Consider the following 17,739-nt stretch of genomic DNA (forward strand, 5'->3'; position numbering starts at 1 on the left):
AGAGAGAGGGGTATGTGGAAGTGATCATAAAGTTCTTCTAGACTCTGTTCCTTGAGTTGTTGCATAGTTATATGTGTATTTTTTGCAAAGGAGTGTAGCTCTGGGAACCGATCATGAATATTTACTCTAGCCCACTTATTTTCCCATAAAAGAATAGAGTTTCCTTTATTTTTTGTGCATGTGGTGAGATATTTAAATTCCTTTAGGTAAAGAAGACAACTTTTCCACCAGAAAGACCCTTTATTTCTTGCAGAGATATTTGCTAAACCATTATTACAGTAAGCTCTCCATAGAAGGTTCACCCATGGTATATTATGGCAGTTGTAGAATTTGAAAATATTCTTCATGAGCAGTGCCTTGTTATGTTCTCTCAAATTTAGTACCCCCAATCCTCCAGCTTTTTTGGATAAACATACATTGTCCCATTTTACCAAGCATTTTCCACTATTCTTCTCCTGAATATCTTTTCCATGCCATAGAAATGTCCTGGTTGATTTTTCAATATGATCCAAATGTGTGTAATGTACTTTCAGAGCACACATAATAAAGTTTGGCATGGTAGATATAATAGATTTGATTACCACCAGTCTTGAACAATGGAAGATTTGATAAACCAGCCAGTCTCTTATCCACTTTGGTTACCATTGGTGTCAGATCCTCAATAGAAGGTTTAGTAGTTCCCATGGGTAAACCAAGGTAGGTGAAAGGCATACTTTCTTTTTTGGACCCAAAGAGCACAGTGAGTTCTGTGCATTTTTCATCAGAGATATTAATAGGTACCATAGATGATTTATGATAGTTGATTTTGAGTCCATTGGCCTTTGTGAAATCATCAAGTAATAATTTGAGCCTTAAAATCTGTATTGGATCAGCTGGCATGATAAGTAAAGTGTCATCTGCATACTACAATATGGGATATTTCTGTCCAAAAGACTCATTAATTGGCAAGGATATGAGATTGTTTTCCCAAGCATGATTGATAATAATTTGTAATAATTCTTCTGCGGTGACAAATAGTAGGGGTGATAGTGGATCACCTTGCCTCACTCCTCTCTTGCATTTGATGCATTTACCAGGCACCCCATTGAGGATGATAGAAGTAGTAGTTGTATTAAGGATATTGTATACCCAAGATATAACTATGTCACCAAATCCCAGATGCTTTAGCATGGTAATAATAGCCTTGTGTTCCACTAGGTCAAATGCTTTTTAAAAATCTATTTTGATGATAATGATCTCCTTTTTTGACTTATGAAAGATATTTAAATATTCAAAAGCCCATGCTATAACATCTTGTATAGTTCTTGATTTGATAAATCCATATTGATTGCTATGTATCAGTGGAATGATGATATCTTGGACCCTGTTGGCAATTAACTTGGTAAGAATTTTCAGAGCCATACTAACCAGAGAGATTGGTCTGAAGTCTGATGGATAAACAGGGTAGCTTATTTTTGGGATAAGTGTAATACAGGCTGTGTTAATGCTGCTAATGTCCAGATTTCCCTCATAAAATTTACTGCATAAATCATAGAACTGATATTTCAGAATATGCCAATATTTTTTCATGAATAAGCCATTAAACCCATCTGGCCCAGGTGATTTATCTAGTGGCACATGTTTGATCACCAAGTCAATTTCCTCATGTGTAAAGGGCAGTTCAACTGAGCTCAGATCTTGTGGTGTAATCATAGCATTTAGATCAAAATTTATTTCTGTATTCACAGATTGCCCAAGTCTCTTCTTGAAAGAGTCCCATAATAAAGCAGCCTTGTTTTCATGGTCAGTGAATTCAATATTGCTTTCATTCTTTATCATAGCTATCAGATTATGCCTATAGTTCCTGGTAGCCACTGCATGGAATTTTTTTGTATTTTCATTTCCAAGTTTTGCCCATCTTATGTTAGCTCTTTTTCTCCAATATATCCTTTTTGCTTCTAGGAGTTTAGATAGATTCTTCTTCACCACTTTTCTGAAATTCTTTTCAATCACAGAGAGATTTCTTTGCTCCTCAAGTCCATCCAATAATGCCAGTACATAGTTGCAGTTGCTAATAATAACTGATAATTGGGACATGTTTTTACTCCATCTTTTGAGGGCATTTCTGAGATTTTTAAACCCAACAGTGATGTCTTGTGAGGCATTGTGGTAGGCGCCATTGTTGTGCCAAGCTCTTTCCACTTCTTTAGAGAAACCATCAAACTCTATCCAGTACTCCTCAAATCTGAATAACTGTGCTCCGGGAATTTCTGTGCCAACTTGTATGAGAATGGGGACATGATCAGATCCAAGCCTTGCCATATGTGAAGCTATAGTATTTGGGAATGTAATGGTCCAATTGTGAGAGGTAAAAATCTAGTCAAGCTTTTCTAGTAATGGAGTGGTGTCTTGCATGTTGGACCAAGTGTAGTTTCTCCCTTTTAAAGGAATTTCTTTAAGATCATGCTCTTGTATAATAGAATTGAATCGCAGCATGTTGTTGGTATTACCACCTGGTCTGTTTCTGTCAGTATTACTGCGTATCATATTAAAATCACCCACAATAATCCATAGATCCATGGGGCTTGATTCAAGAGTCATAAACCAGTCAATGAATTCATTTCTGCCCTCGGTGTCACATGGAGCATATACATTAGTAACATAAAAAGTATCCTAGGTAATATTTCAACTGAATTTAACTGGTATTTGAAACCTGTATTGGCTAATAACAAATCCTGTGAATCTTGATCCATTCCAGATAGTGATAATACCACCAGAGGATCCAATAGATCGTTGATAAATGAATTGATTTAAACGTCTGGGGCAGAATTTTCTAAGGTATGCATGGTCAAATGATTCTTTTTTTGTCTCTTGCAGACAAATAATAGAGCAGTTGCTTTGATTGATCTTTTCAGCTAAGTCATCTCATCTATCCTGTGAATTAACTCCTCTTATGTTCCAGTCCATGATATTTATTGTTCTATTCATTAAAAACTTGGGTGTATATGTCATGAGAGGTAATGCCAGCTGCTGACACTATAAGAAGGCGATCTTGAGTACTGTCAACAATGCTAAACAGCCATGGGATACAGATAATGTAGGAACCACACAGATACACAGACATATGGATATAGAACAAAGCAAATATATCATTATAGTTCCTGGAAACAAAATGAATGAAATCTCTTCTAAGAGGTTCTGTCTAAATAAAGAGTGATGGAAAGCAAATAGATATAGCTAAGATAATGGTGTAGCATTGGCCTCTACACCTAGGCATACACAAGATACTATATGATTTATTCATCTGAACTGTCATAGTTCAGGTTGGCAGCAGATAACTCCCCAGGAGGAATCTGACAGAAGCTGGTGCCAATGGCTTGCACAGTGTCAAGTGGTAGCTCAGGTGGTATTGTTCCTTGGTGATCAACCACTGCATCAAACTGACTTCCAAGGTTGATAGGAATAATTTTCTTGGAGCTTTGTGCTGCATCAGCACTTGCTTTGTCTTTGTATCCAGCAGCTTTACTGGCAATCCTTCTACTGCGGCGCACCAGACTGACATCACGAGGGGCAGGTTGCTTCTTCTTCTGTTTATTGAAATTTGCTGGTTCAGATATAACTGCAACATCACTATCAGTATTGGGTGCTTGAATCTCTTGCATCGTGATAGTTTGTGTATGTGCTACTGCATAGTTGGCTGGGACAGTACTGATTTCAATGGAGCACTTCAGTACTTCTACTCCATTAACTTATGTTTCTTCCAGGTTGATGGTTGTTCCATTGATCTGATTGCCAGCAAGCTTGTGGATCGGTTCATGCTCAACATCATTGTTATTTTCTCCCTAGTAGCAACAACACACACTACAAGAAAAGTTGCCATGGCCGACGAAGTTGAAGTCGCGCCGTGGTTGCTGGTGTACCATGGCCGACGATTTTGGGTCTGTCCGTTGTGCATGTCAAAACGTTTTTTTCTCGTTTTTGAGGCCACCTAGCCCGACGAAAATGGCCAAAACGTTGCGTATGGTGGCCCGGGACATGGTGCATCTCGAATTCCCGGGTTCGCCGGCCGAGTCAACGCAAATCCGCACCGCAGAGGGATGTAGGGCCCAGATGGCAGCCTCTCTGGCATTGTTTTTTTTCTCGATTGCGCCATCTCGTTCAACGCTCTCCGATCGAGCCGTTTACGATGCAGGATCATGGGTCCCGCATGTCATCCTCTATGAACCAAAATTCTTTCTATTCTTGGATTTTTTTGACCCCCTGATTTCTGGCTACTTCCTTTTTCTTTTGATCCCTTGCCGCCTTGGAAACGTTGACACCGCTGCTGCTAATTAGGACCCGCATGTCATCCTCTATGAGCAATCAACTTTCTTTTCTTGGAGTTTTTTTTGGCACCTCAAATTTGGTCACTTGCCTTTTTCTTTCGATCCCCTGCCGCCTCTCAAACGGTGATACCGCTGCTGCTAAATGGGACCAGCATGTCATCCTCTATGTACTATAAAACTTTCTTTTCTTGGATTTTTTTTGGCACCTCATATTTGGTCACTTACCTTTTTCTTTCGATCTCCTGCCGCCTCTCAAACGGTGAGACCGCTGCTGCTAAATGGGACCCGCATGTCATCCTCTATGTACTATAAAACTTTCTTTTCTAGGATTTTTTTTGGAACCTCATATTTGGTCACTTGCCTTTTTCTTTCGATCCCGTGCAGCCTCTCAAACGGTGATACCGCTGCTGCCAAATGGGACCCGCATGTCATCCTCTATGTACAATCAAGTTTCTTTTCTTGAATTATTTTGGCTCCTGATATTTGGTCACTTGCAGTTTTCTTTCGATCTCATGCCACGCTGAGGACCCTACAGGCTCATGGGACCCGCATGTCATCCTCTATGTACTATAAAACTTTCTTTTGTTGGATTCTTTTTGCCACCTCATATTTGGTCACTTGCCTTTTTTCTTTCGATCCCCTGCCGCTTCTCAAACGGTGATACCGCTGCTGCTAATTGGGACCCGCATGTCATCCTCTATGTACAATCAAGTTTCTTTTCTTGAATTATTTTTGGCTCCTGATATTTGGTCACTTGCATTTTTCTTTCGATCTCATGCCACGTTGAGGACCCTGCAGGCTCATGGGACCCGCATGTCATCCTCTATGTACAATAAAACTTCTTTTGTTGGATTATTTTTGGCTCCTGATATTTGGTCACTTGCCTTTTTCTTTCAATCCCGTGCAGCCTCTCAAACGGTGATACCGCTGCTGCTAAATGGGACCCGCAGTCATCCTCTATGTACACTCAAGTTTCTTTTCTTGAATTATTTTTGGCTCCTGATATTTGGTCACTTGCCTTTTTCTTTCGATCTCATGCCACGTTTGAAACGTTGAGGAACCTGCTGGCTCATGGGACCCGCATGTCATCCTCTATGTGCTATAAAAGTTCATTTTCTTGGGTTTTTTTCACCCTCTGATTTTTGGCTATTTTCTTTTTCTTTTGATCCCCTGCCGCCTTGGAAACGTTGAGTAAGCTGCTGACTCATGGGACCCGCATGTCATCCTCTATGTACAATCAACTTTCTTTTTCTTTTGATCTCAAGCCGCATTTGAAACGTTGAGACCGCTGCTGCTAATTGGGACCCGCATGTCATCCTCTATGTACAATAAAGTTTCTTTTCTTGGATTATCTTTGGCTCCTGATATTTTGCCACTTGCCTTTTTCTTTCGATCTCATGCCGCCTTTGAAATGTTGAGTAAGCTGCTGGCTCATGGGTCCCGCATGTCATCCTCTACGAACAATAAAAGTTTCCTTTCTTGGAGTTATTTTTGACCCCTAATTTCTGGCTATTTGCCTTTTTCTTTTGATATCCTGCCCCCTTTGAAACGATGAGGACGCTGTTGGCAGGTCGGTCCCACATGTCATCCTCTGTGAATAATAAAAGTTTCCTTTGATGGATTTATTTTGAACCCCTAATTAATTTCGGGATATTTCCTTTTTTTTTCTTTGATCCCCTGCCGCCTTGGAATCGTTGAGGATGCTGCTGCCTCATGGGTCCCGCATGTCATCCTCTCAGAACGGTAAATGTTTCTTTTCTTGGATTTTGTTGACCAAACGATTTTTGGCTTATTTTTTCTTTCGATCTCCTGCAGCCACTAGTCCATTGGTGAAAGTTGCCCAACAAGATTGAAAGATAAACACCACATACTTCCTCATGAGCTATAAAACATTAACACAAATCAGAGGTAATAAATTTTGAATTGTTTAAAGGTAGCACTCAAGCAATTTACTTTGGAATGGCGGAGAAATACCATGTAGTAGGTAGGTATGGTGGACACAAATGGCATAGTGGTTGGCTCAAGGATTTTGGATGCATGAGAAGTATTCCCTCTCGATACAAGGCTTAGGCTAGCAAGGTTATTTGAAACAAACACAAGGATGAACCGGTGCAGCAAAACTCACATAAAAGACATATTATAAACATTATAAGACTCTACACCGTCTTCCTTTTTGTTCAAACTCTTTACTAGAAATTATCTAGACCTTAGAGAGACCAATTATGCAAACCAAATTTAGCAAGCTCTATGTATTTCTTCATTAATAGGTGCAAAGTATATGATGCAAGAGCTTAAACATGAGCACAACAATTGCCAAGTATCACATTATCCAAGACATTTTAGCAATTACTACATGTATCATTTTCCGTTTCCAACCATATAATAATTTAACGAAGAAGATTCAACCTCCGCCATGAAAATTAAAAGCTAGGAACACATGTGTTCATACGAACCAGCGGAGCGTGTCTCTCTCCCACACAAGCATTTATTCAAACAAAAACACAAACAAAAACAAACCGACGCTCCAAGCAAAGCACATAAGATGTGATGGAATAAAAATATAGTTTCAGGGGAGGAACCTGATAATGTTGTCGATGAAGAAGGGGGTGCCTTGGGCATCCCCAAGCTTAGACGCTTGAGTCTTCTTGATATATGCAGGGGTGAACCACCGGGGCATCCCCAAGCTTAGAGCTTTCACTCTCCTTGATCATGTTGTATCATCTCCCTCTCTTGATCCTTGAAAACTTCCTCCACACCAAACTCAAAACAACTCATTAGAGAGTTAGTGCACAATCAAAATATACATGTTCAGAGGTGACATAATTATTCTTAACACTTCTGGACATTGCACAAAGCTACTGAAAGTCAATGGAATCGAAAAATCCATCGAACATATCAAAACAGGCAATGCGAAATAAAAGGCAGAATCTGTCAAAACAGAACAGTTTGTAAAGACGAATTTTATTGAGGCACCAGACTTGCTCAAATGAAAATTCTCAAATTTAATGAAAGTTGCGTACATATCTGAGGATCACTCACGTAAATTGGCATAATTTTCTGAGTTACCTACAGAGAATTTTGCCCAGATTCGTGACAGCAAAGAAATCTGTTTCTGCGCAGTAATCCAAATCTAGTATGAACCTTACTATCAAAGACTTTACTTGGCACAACAATGCAATAAAAATAATATAAGGAGAGGTTGCTACAGTAGTAACAACTTCCAAGACACAAATATAAAACAAAATTACTGTAGCAAAATAAACACATGGGTTATCTTCCAAGAAGTTCTTTCTTTATAGCCATTAAGATGGGCTCAGCAATTTCAATGATGCACTCGCAAGAAATAGTATTTGAAGCAAAAGAGAGCATCAAGAGGCAAATTCAAAACACATTTAAGTCTAACATGCTTCCTATGAAAAGGAATCTTGTAAATAAACAAGTTCATGAAGAGCAAAGTGACAAGCATAGGAAGATAAAACAAGTGTACCTTCAAAATTTTAAGCATATAGAGATGTGTTTTAGTAACATGAAAATTTCTACCATCATATTTTCCTCTCTCATAATAACTTTCAGTAGCAACATGAGCAAACTCAACAATATAACTATCACATAAAGCATTCTTATCATGAGTCTCATGCATAAAATTATTACTCTCCACATAAGCATAATCAATTTTATTAGTTGTAGTGGGAGCAAATTCAACGAAGTAGCTATCATTATTATTCTCATCAAGTGTAGGAGGTGATACGTCCCCGACGTATCCATAATTTCTGTCGTTCCATGCTTGTTTTATGACAATACTTACATGTTTTGCTTGCACTTTATGATGATTTCATGCATTTTCCGGAACTAACCTATTAACAAGATGCCACAGTGCCAGTTCCTGTTTTCTGCTGTTTTTGGTTCCAGAAAGGCTGTTCGGGCAATATTCTCGGAATTGGACGAAATCAACGCCAAACCTCCTATTTTTCCCGGAAGGCTCCAGAACACCGAAGAAGAGTCGGAGGAGAGCCAGGGGGGCCCCACACCATAGGGCCGCGCGGGCCAGACCCTGGCCGCGCCGGCCTAGGGTGAGGCGCCCCCAGGTGCCCCCCTGCGCCGCCTCTTCGCCTATAAAACCCCTTTCGACCTAAAAACACCGTACCAATTGACGAAACTCCAGAAAGACTCCAGGGGCGCCGCCACCGTCGCGAAACTCCAATTCGGGGGACAGAACTCTCTGTTCCGGCACCCTGCCGGGACGGGGAAGTGCCCCCGGAAGCCATCTCCATCAACGCCATCGCCTCCATCATGCTCCGTGAGTAGTTCCCCCATGGACTACGGGTTCTAGCAGTAGCTATGTCGGTATACTCTCCCCCATGTACTTCAATACAATGGTCTCATGAGCTGCCTTACATGATTGAGATTCATCTGATGTAATCGGTGTTGTGTTTGTTGGGATCCGATGGATGATACATTATGATTAGTCTATCTATAAAGTTTGTGAAGTTATTGTTGCTGCAATCTTGTTATTCTTAATGCTTGTCACTAGGGCCCGAGTGGCATGATCTTAGATTTAAGCTCTATATTGTTGCTTAGATTGTATCTACAAGTTGTATGCACATGTCACTGTCCGGAACCAAAGGCCCCGAAGTGACAAGAATCGGAACAACCGGAGGGGATGGCGGTGATGTGAGGGACACATGTTTTCACGGAGTGTTAATGCTTTGCTCCGGTACTCTATTAAAAGGAGTACCTTAATATCCAGTAGTTTCCCTTGAGGCCCGGCTGCCACCGGCTGGTAGGACAAAAGATGTTGTGCAAGTTTCTCATTGCGAGCACGTACGACTATATACGGAAAACATGCCTACATAATTAATAATCTTGATGTTCTTTCTTAATGCTTTGATTCCTATCAATTGCCCAACTGTAATTTGTTCACCCAACACTTGTCACTTATTGGAGAGTTACCACTAGTGTAGATCGCTGGGAACCCCGGTCCATCTCTCATCATAATATACTCGTTCTACATGTCATTGGAAGTAGTATCAACTATCTTCTGGTGCCATTGCTCTCATACTGCTATTACTGCTGCTGTGTTACTGTTACTATTGCTCTCATATTACTGCTACTTTCACATCACCCCTGTTGCTAGTGCTTTTCCAGTGCGGCTGAATTGACAACTCAGCTTGTTAAGGCTTATAAGTATTCTTTACCTCCCCTTGTGTCGAATCAATAAATTTGGGTTTTACTTCCCTCGAAGACTATCGCGATCCCCTATACTTGTGGGTCATCAAGACTGTTTTCTGGCGCCGTTGCCGGGGAGGCATAGCTCTACTCATAAGTTCACCTGGGGAGTACACTCTACCTCTCTCTCTGTTTTATTTTATTTTGTTTTGCTTAGTTTACTTTTGCCTAGTTTATTTGTGCTTAGTTTATTTCTGTCTAGTATTAGTTTGCGTAGTTTACTTTTGCTTAGTTTATTTTTGTCTTGTTTTATTTGTCTCATATACCCAAAAATCCATAAAAATTTGAAAAACCAAAAAATTAAAAACTGCTGTTATGGGAGAACCTACAACCTACTTGGAGCTTGTAGAATGTTATAATAATTATAGAGAATCAAGAACTGGTAAAATAATGAGTGCTATGATAGAGAAATTAAATACAATTGCTAGAATCTTGCTTAGACGCCATGATATAAACTGTTGCTCTCAACAGGATACTAAACATCTTAAATTTCAATGTGGCTTTAGTGAGGAATTTTTTATTAAGAACTATAACCGGAATTGCTATATTCATTATGGGTTCGAAGAGGTAGAACAATTTGTCTTATTTATGGGAGCCTCCGTGATAGAATCCTTCATGGTTGAGAATTATGAAACTTGTGCTATTTGTAAGGACCTTAAAGATTATGTCTCTACTATCCTTAATTCTTGCATAGAATGCTACAGTAGGAATCCTTATATCCTTGATTATAAAGAGAGACACATTAATGCACAAGAATGCACTCACAATTTGCAGGAACCTGTGGAAGAAGAAACTGATGAACCTGAAAGCTCATTGGATGAAAAAGAGGAGGAAATTGATGAACCTGAAAGCTCATTGGATGAAAAAGAAGAGGAGAGCGACGAACAAAAGGAGGAAGAATGGATTAGCTACCCATGTCAACCTTCTAATGAGAGTAACTCTTTATCTCTTACACTATTTGATTGTCCTCCATGCTTACCGGAAGAGGTTGAATGTTATGTTCCTGTGGATTCTCTTGAAATATTCCCTATGAGTAAAACTTGTGAGAATAATTATGCTACTGTTATTTATGATAATCCATGCTACTTTGATAAATCTTATGATAATGCTTTGTTTGTGCCTGATGTCGAAATGCATGGTACTAAAGAATTTTGCTTAGCAAATGTTTATGATAAAGCTCTAGATGATGGTCCTATGTTACTTGATACTATTAATTGTACTACTAATGAAAATGGGATTGGAGAGTCCTTGACTTATTCTATGAGTCCCATATCTCTTGAGATTGATCAACTACCTTGTTATATTATTAATAAAAGTAAGTTTGAAAGTTTTAATTCCACTATTCTTGGACTTGATAAAAATTATGTGTTTGGAAATCATGAAAAGTATGCTTCATGTGATAGTTATATTGTTGAGTTTATTCATGTAGCTACTGAAAATTATTATGAGAGAGGAAAATATGGTTGTAGAAATTTGCATGGTACTAAAACACCTCTCTATATGCTTAAAATTTCGAAGTTACACTTGTTCTATCTTCCTATGCTTGTTACTTTGCTTTTCATGAACTTGTTTATTTACAAATTCCTTTGCATAGGAAGCATGTTAGGCTTAAATGTGTTTTGAATTTGCCTCTTGATGCTCTCTTTTGCTTCAAATACTATTTCTTGCGAGTGCATCATTAAAACTGCTGAGCCCATCTTAATGGCTATAAAGAAAGCAACTTCTTGGGAGATAACCCATGTGTTATTTTGCTACAGTACTTTATTTTATATTTGTGTCTTGGAAGTTGTTTACTACTGTAGCAACCTCTCCTTATCTTAGTTTTGTGTTTTGTTGTGCCAAGTGAAGCCTCTAATCGAAGGTTGATACTAGATTTGGATTTTTGCGCAGAAACATATTTCTATCTGTCACGAATCTGGGCTGTTTTTTCTGTAGGAAAATCAGAAAAATATGCCAATTTACGTGCGTGTTCCTCAGATATGTACGCAACTTTCATTAGTTTTGAGTTTTCTGATTTGAGCAACGGAAGTATTTTATTAAAATTCGTCTTTACTGGCTGCTCTGTTTTGGCAGATTCTGTCTCTGTTTTTTGCATTGTCTCTTGTGGACTTTAAGCGAGCTTTTCTAGACATAGAGAGCTGTAGCTAATGTTTTATTGAGTTCTTGCAATGTGCCACTACAGGACCAAGGTGGATTCAAATTTTTTGAGTACTAACCCCTCTAATGAAGTTTATGAGAAGTTTGTTGTGAAGGAAGTTTTCAAGGGTCAAGAGAGGAGGATGATATATGATCAAGAAGAGTGAAAAGTCTAAGCTTGGGGATGCCCCCGTGGTTCATCCCTGCATATTTTAAGAAGATTCAAGCGTCTAAGCTTGGGGATGCCCAAGGCATCCCCTTCTTCATCAACTTATCAGGTTCCTCCCCTGAAACTATATTTTTATTCGGTCACATCATATGTGCTTTACTTGGAGCGTCTGTGTGCTTTTATTTTTGTTTGTGTTTGAATAAATTCGGATCCTAGCAATCCTTGTTTGGGAGAGAGACACGCTCCGCTTTTTCATATGAACACTTGTTCTTCGTTTTACTTTTAATGTTCAATGATAAAAGTTGGAAGCTATAGCACTTATTATTATTTGGTTGGAAACAGAAAATGCCTCATAATGTCTTGGATAATTTGACACTTGGCAATTGTTTTGAGCTCTCAAATAGATTAAGTTTTTTTCATGTGGTTTAAACCTATTAGTGGAGAACTACCGTAAAGCTTGTTGAAATTGGTTTGCATAATTGATCTCTCTTAAGGTCTAGATATTTTCTGGTAAAGTGTTTGAGCAACAAGGAAGACAGTGTAGAGTATTATAATGCTTGTGATATGTTCTTATGTAAGTTTTGCTGTACCGGTTCATACTTGTGTTTGCTTCAAACAACCTTGCTAGCCTAAGCCTTGTATCGAGAGGGAATACTTCTCATGCATCCAAAATCCTTGAGCCAACCACTATGCCAATTGTGTCCACCATACCTACCTACTATGTGGTATTTCCTGCCATTCCAAAGTAAATTGCTTGAGTGCTACCTTTAAACAATTCAAAATGCTTCTCAATTTGTGTTAATGTTTTATAGCTCATGAGGAAGTATGTGGTGTTTATCTTTCATTCTTGTTGGGCAACTTTCACCAATGGACTAGTGGCTTCATCCGCTTATCCAATAATTTTGCAAAAAGAGCTGGCAATGGGATTCCCAGTCCCAAATTAATTAAACTAAATAGACACTCCTCCATGGTATGTGATTGTTGGATGGCACCCGAAGGATTCGGTTAGCCATGGCTGTGTAAGCAAAGGTTGGGGGGAGTGTCATCATAATAAAACTAAAATAAAAAAGGCACTCCTTCATGGTATGAGATTGTTGGCAGGCACCCGAGGATTCGGTTAGCCATGGTTTGTGAAAGAAAGGTTGGAAGGAGTGCCACCCAAAAATAAAATAAAATGGGAGCCGCTCTTTGAAGGTTTGTCTGGCAAGGGGGTTAGAGTGCCCACTACCATTCGTTGACAACAACAAACACCTCTCAAAATTTTACTTTTGTGCTCTCTTTATGTTTTCAAAACCAAAGCTCTAGCACAAATATAGCAATCAATGCTTCTCTCTGCGAAGGGCCATTCTTTTACTTTATGTTGAGTCAGTATACCTACTTCCTTCCACCTTAGAAGCAAACACTTGTGTTAACTGTGCATTGATTCTTACATACTTGCTTATTTGCATTCATCATATTACTTTATGTTGACAATTATCCATGAGATATGCATGTTGAAAGTTGAAAGCAACTGCTGAAACTTAAATCTTCCTCTGTGTTGCTTCAATGCCTTTACTTTGAATGTATTGCTTTATGAGTTAACTCTTGTGCAAGACTTTTGATGCTTGTCTTGAAAGTACTATTCATGAAAAGTTTTGCTATATGTTATCTACTTGTTAGCAACTATAGATCATTGCCTTGAGTCACTTCATTCATTTCATAAGCTTTGTAATAGTATAATCAAGGTTATGTAAGTAGCATGTCACTACAGAAATTATTCTTTTTATCGTTTACCTGCTCGGGACGAGCAGGAACTAAGCTTGGGGATGCTGATACGTCCCCGACGTATCCATAATTTCTGTCGTTCCATGCTTGTTTTATGACAATACTTACATGTTTTGCTTGCACTTTATGATGATTTCATGCATTTTCCGGAACTAACCTATTAACGAGATGCCACAGTGCCAGTTCCTGTTTTCTGCTGTTTTTGGTTCCAGAAAGGCTGTTCGGGCAATATTCTCGGAATTGGACGAAATCAACGCCAAACCTCCTATTTTTCCCGGAAGGCTCCATAACACCGAAGAAGAGTCGGAGGAGAGCCAGGGGGCCCCACACCATAGGGCCGCGCGGGCCAGACCCTGGCCACGCCGGCCTAGGGTGAGGCGCCCCCAGGTGCCCCCCTGCGCCGCCTCTTCGCCTATAAAACCCCTTTCGACCTAAAAACACCGTACCAATTGACGAAACTCCAGAAAGACTCCAGGGGCGCCGCCACCGTCGCGAAACTCCAAGTCGGGGGACAGGACTGTCTGTTCCGGCGCCCTGGCGGGTCGGAGAGGTGCCGCCGGTCGCCATCTCCCTCCACGCCGTCGCCTCCATCCTGCTGCGTGCGTGGTTCCCCCATGGACTACGGGTTCTAGCAGTAGCTATGTCGGTATACTCTCCCCCATGTACTTCAATACAATGGTCTCATGAGCTGCCTTACATGATTGAGATTCATCTGATGTAATCGGTGTTGTGTTTGTTGGGATCCGATGGATGATACATTATGATTAGTCTATCTATAAAGTTTGTGAAGTTATTGTTGCTGCAACCTTGTTATTCTTAATGCTTGTCACTAGGGCCCGAGTGGCATGATCTTAGATTTAAGCTCTATATTGTTGCTTAGATTGTATCTACAAGTTGTATGCACATGTCACTGTCCGGAACCAAAGGCCCCGAAGTGACAAGAATCGGAACAACCGGAGGGGATGGCGGTGATGTGAGGGACACATGTTTTCACGGAGTGTTAATGCTTTGCTCCGGTACTCTATTAAAAGGAGTACCTTAATATCCAGTAGTTTCCCTTGAGGCCCGGCTGCCACCGGCTGGTAGGACAAAAGATGTTGTGCAAGTTTCTCATTGCGAGCACGTACGACTATATACGGAAAACATGCCTACATAATTAATAATCTTGATGTTCTTTCTTAATGCTTTGATTCCTATCAATTGCCCAACTGTAATTTGTTCACCCAACACTTGTCACTTATTGGAGAGTTACCACTAGTGTAGATCGCTGGGAACCCCGGTCCATCTCTCATCATAATATACTCGTTCTACATGTCATTGGAAGTAGTATCAACTATCTTCTGGTGCCATTGCTCTCATCTTTGCTATTACGCTTTCTTTGTATTCTTTGTTACTACTGCTCTCATATTACTGCTACTTTCACATCACCCCTGTTGCTAGTGCTTTTCCAGGTGCAGCTGAATTGACAACTCAGTTGTTAAGGCTTATAAGTATTCTTTACCTCCCCTTGTGTCGAATCAATAAATTTGGGTTTTACTTCCCTCGAAGACTATCGCGATCCCCTATACTTGTGGGTCATCAGGAGGCATAGTATAATCATCATAAAATGTACTCTTCATAGTAGGTGGCTGAAACGTCTCCAACGTATCGATAATTTCTTATGTTCCATGCCACATTATTGATGTTATCTACATGTTTTATGCACACTTTATGTCATATTCGTGCATTTTCTGGAACTAACCTATTAACAAGATGCCGAAGTGCCAGTTGCTGTTTTCTGCTGTTTTTGGTTTCAGAAATCCTAGTAACGAAATATTCTCGGAATTGGACGAAATCAACGCCCAGGGTCCTATTTTGCCACGAAGCTTCCAGAAGTCCGAAGAGGAGACGAAGAGGGGCCACGAGGGGGCCACACCCTAGGGCGGCGTGGCCCCCCCCTTGGCCGCGCGGCCCTGTGGTGTGGGGCCCTCGTGCCGCCTCTTGACCTGCCCTTCCGCCTACAAGTAGCCTCCGTCGCGAAACCCCCAGTACCGAGAGCCACGATACGGAAAACCTTCCAGAGACGCCGCCGCCACCGATCCCATCTCGGGGGATCCAGGAGATCGCCTCCGGCACCCTGCCGGAGAGGGGATTCATCTCCCGGAGAACTCTACGCCGCCATGGTCGCCTCCGGAGTGATGTGTGAGTAGTCTACCCCTGGACTATGGGTCCATAGCAGTAGCTAGATGGTTGTCTTCTCCCCATTGTGCTATCATTGTCGGATCTTGTGAGCTGCCTAACATGATCAAGATCATCTATATGTAATTCTATATGTTGCGTTTGTTGGGATCCGATGAATAGAGAATACTTGTTATGTTGATTATCAAAGTTATATCTATGTGTTGTTTATGATCTCGCATGCTCTCCGTTACTAGTAGATGCTCTGGCCAAGTAGATGCTTGTAACTCCAAGAGGGAGTATTTATGCTCGATAGTGGTTTCATGGCTGCATTGACACAGGACAGTGTGAGAAAGTTCTAAGGTTGTGTTGTGCTGTTGCCACTAGGGATAAAACATTGATTCTATGTCTAAGGATGTAGTTGTTGATTACATTACGCACCATACTTAATGCAATTGTCTGTTGCTTTGCAACTTAATACTGGAGGGGGTTCGGATGATAACCTGAAGGTGGACTTTTTAGGCATAGATGCATGCTGGATGGCGGTCTATGTACTTTGTCGTAATGCCCAATTAAATCTCACTATACTCATCATGATATGTATGTGCATGGTCATGCCCTCTCTATTTGTCAATTGCCCAACTGTAATTTGTTCACCCAACATGCTGTTTATCTTATGGGAGAGACACCTCTAGTGAACTGTGGACCCCGGTCCAATTCTCTATACTGAAATACAATCTACTGCAATACTTGTTCTACTGTTTTCTGCAAACAATCATCTTCCACACAATACGGTTAATCCTGTGTTACAGCAAGCCGGGGAGATTGACAACCTCACTGTTTCGTTGGGGCAAAGTACTTTGGTTGTGTTGTGCAGGTTCCACGTTGGCGCCGGAATCCCTGGTGTTGCGCCGCACTACATCCCGCCGCCATCAACCTTCAACGTGCTTCTTGGCTCCTACTGGTTCGATAACCTTGGTTTCATACTGAGGGAAACTTGCCGCTGTACGCATCACACCTTCCTCTTGGGGTTCCCAACGGACGCGTGTTGAACGCGTATCAAGCAGCTTTTTCTGGCGCCGTTGCCGGGGAGATCAAGACACGCTGCAAGGGGAGTCTCCACTTCTCAATCTCTTTACTTTGTTTTTGTCTTGCTTAGTTTTATTTACTACTTTGTTTGCTGCACTAAATCAAAATACAAAAAAATTAGTTGCTAGTTTTACTTTATTTGCTATCTTGTTTGCTATATCAAAAACACAAAAAAATTAGTTACTTGCATTTACTTTACTTGATTCATCATGTTTCCTTTTAATTTTACCACAAAAGACATACCGGTAGGACGTGGGTCTATAGTTGGGAGAAATAATATAGAAGAATTCTTCAATCATGTTAGTACCATTGAAAATTTTGAAGATAGACACTTGGTAGACCTTGCGCCTACTTATGAAATTGCTGCTGCGCATTTAGTTCGCCTGTTGGAAACTAAATTTGTTAATCTTAATCCTATAATCCAACACATGTTTCTCACACTTGGTGATATGGAAGAAGGGGAAAAGAAAGATTTTGTTTTAGAAACCCTTCTTAGAGAATTTGGTGGTCTAGCAAGAGAAGCTAGAAAGGTCTTTGCTAAATTTAATATGCTTGGTTCTCATACTAATTTTGTTAGTCTCCTTGAAAAGATGGATATGGATAGAATAAGATACACTAATAATATTGATGATGGTGGGGAGATCAAAGCACCAATACCATGTAAACTCCTAGCTATGAATGATGCACTAGAAAATAACTATGCCTGGCTTGTTCCTGAAAATTTGTTTGACGAGAGTAGCACGCCTAAGACCAATGAAAAGGGAGATGCTAAAACTTATGTATCTAATATACTATGCCTGGTTGAGAAAGCTCCACATCCCGCTGTAGAAGTACCACCCTTCGATAATACTTGATACACACTTTCTGCGCCTAGCTGAAAGGCGTTAAAGAAAA

The sequence above is a fragment of the Lolium perenne genome, chromosome 7 (genome assembly GCF_019359855.2).
Source record: "Lolium perenne isolate Kyuss_39 chromosome 7, Kyuss_2.0, whole genome shotgun sequence".
Taxonomy (NCBI): Eukaryota; Viridiplantae; Streptophyta; class Magnoliopsida; order Poales; family Poaceae; genus Lolium; species Lolium perenne.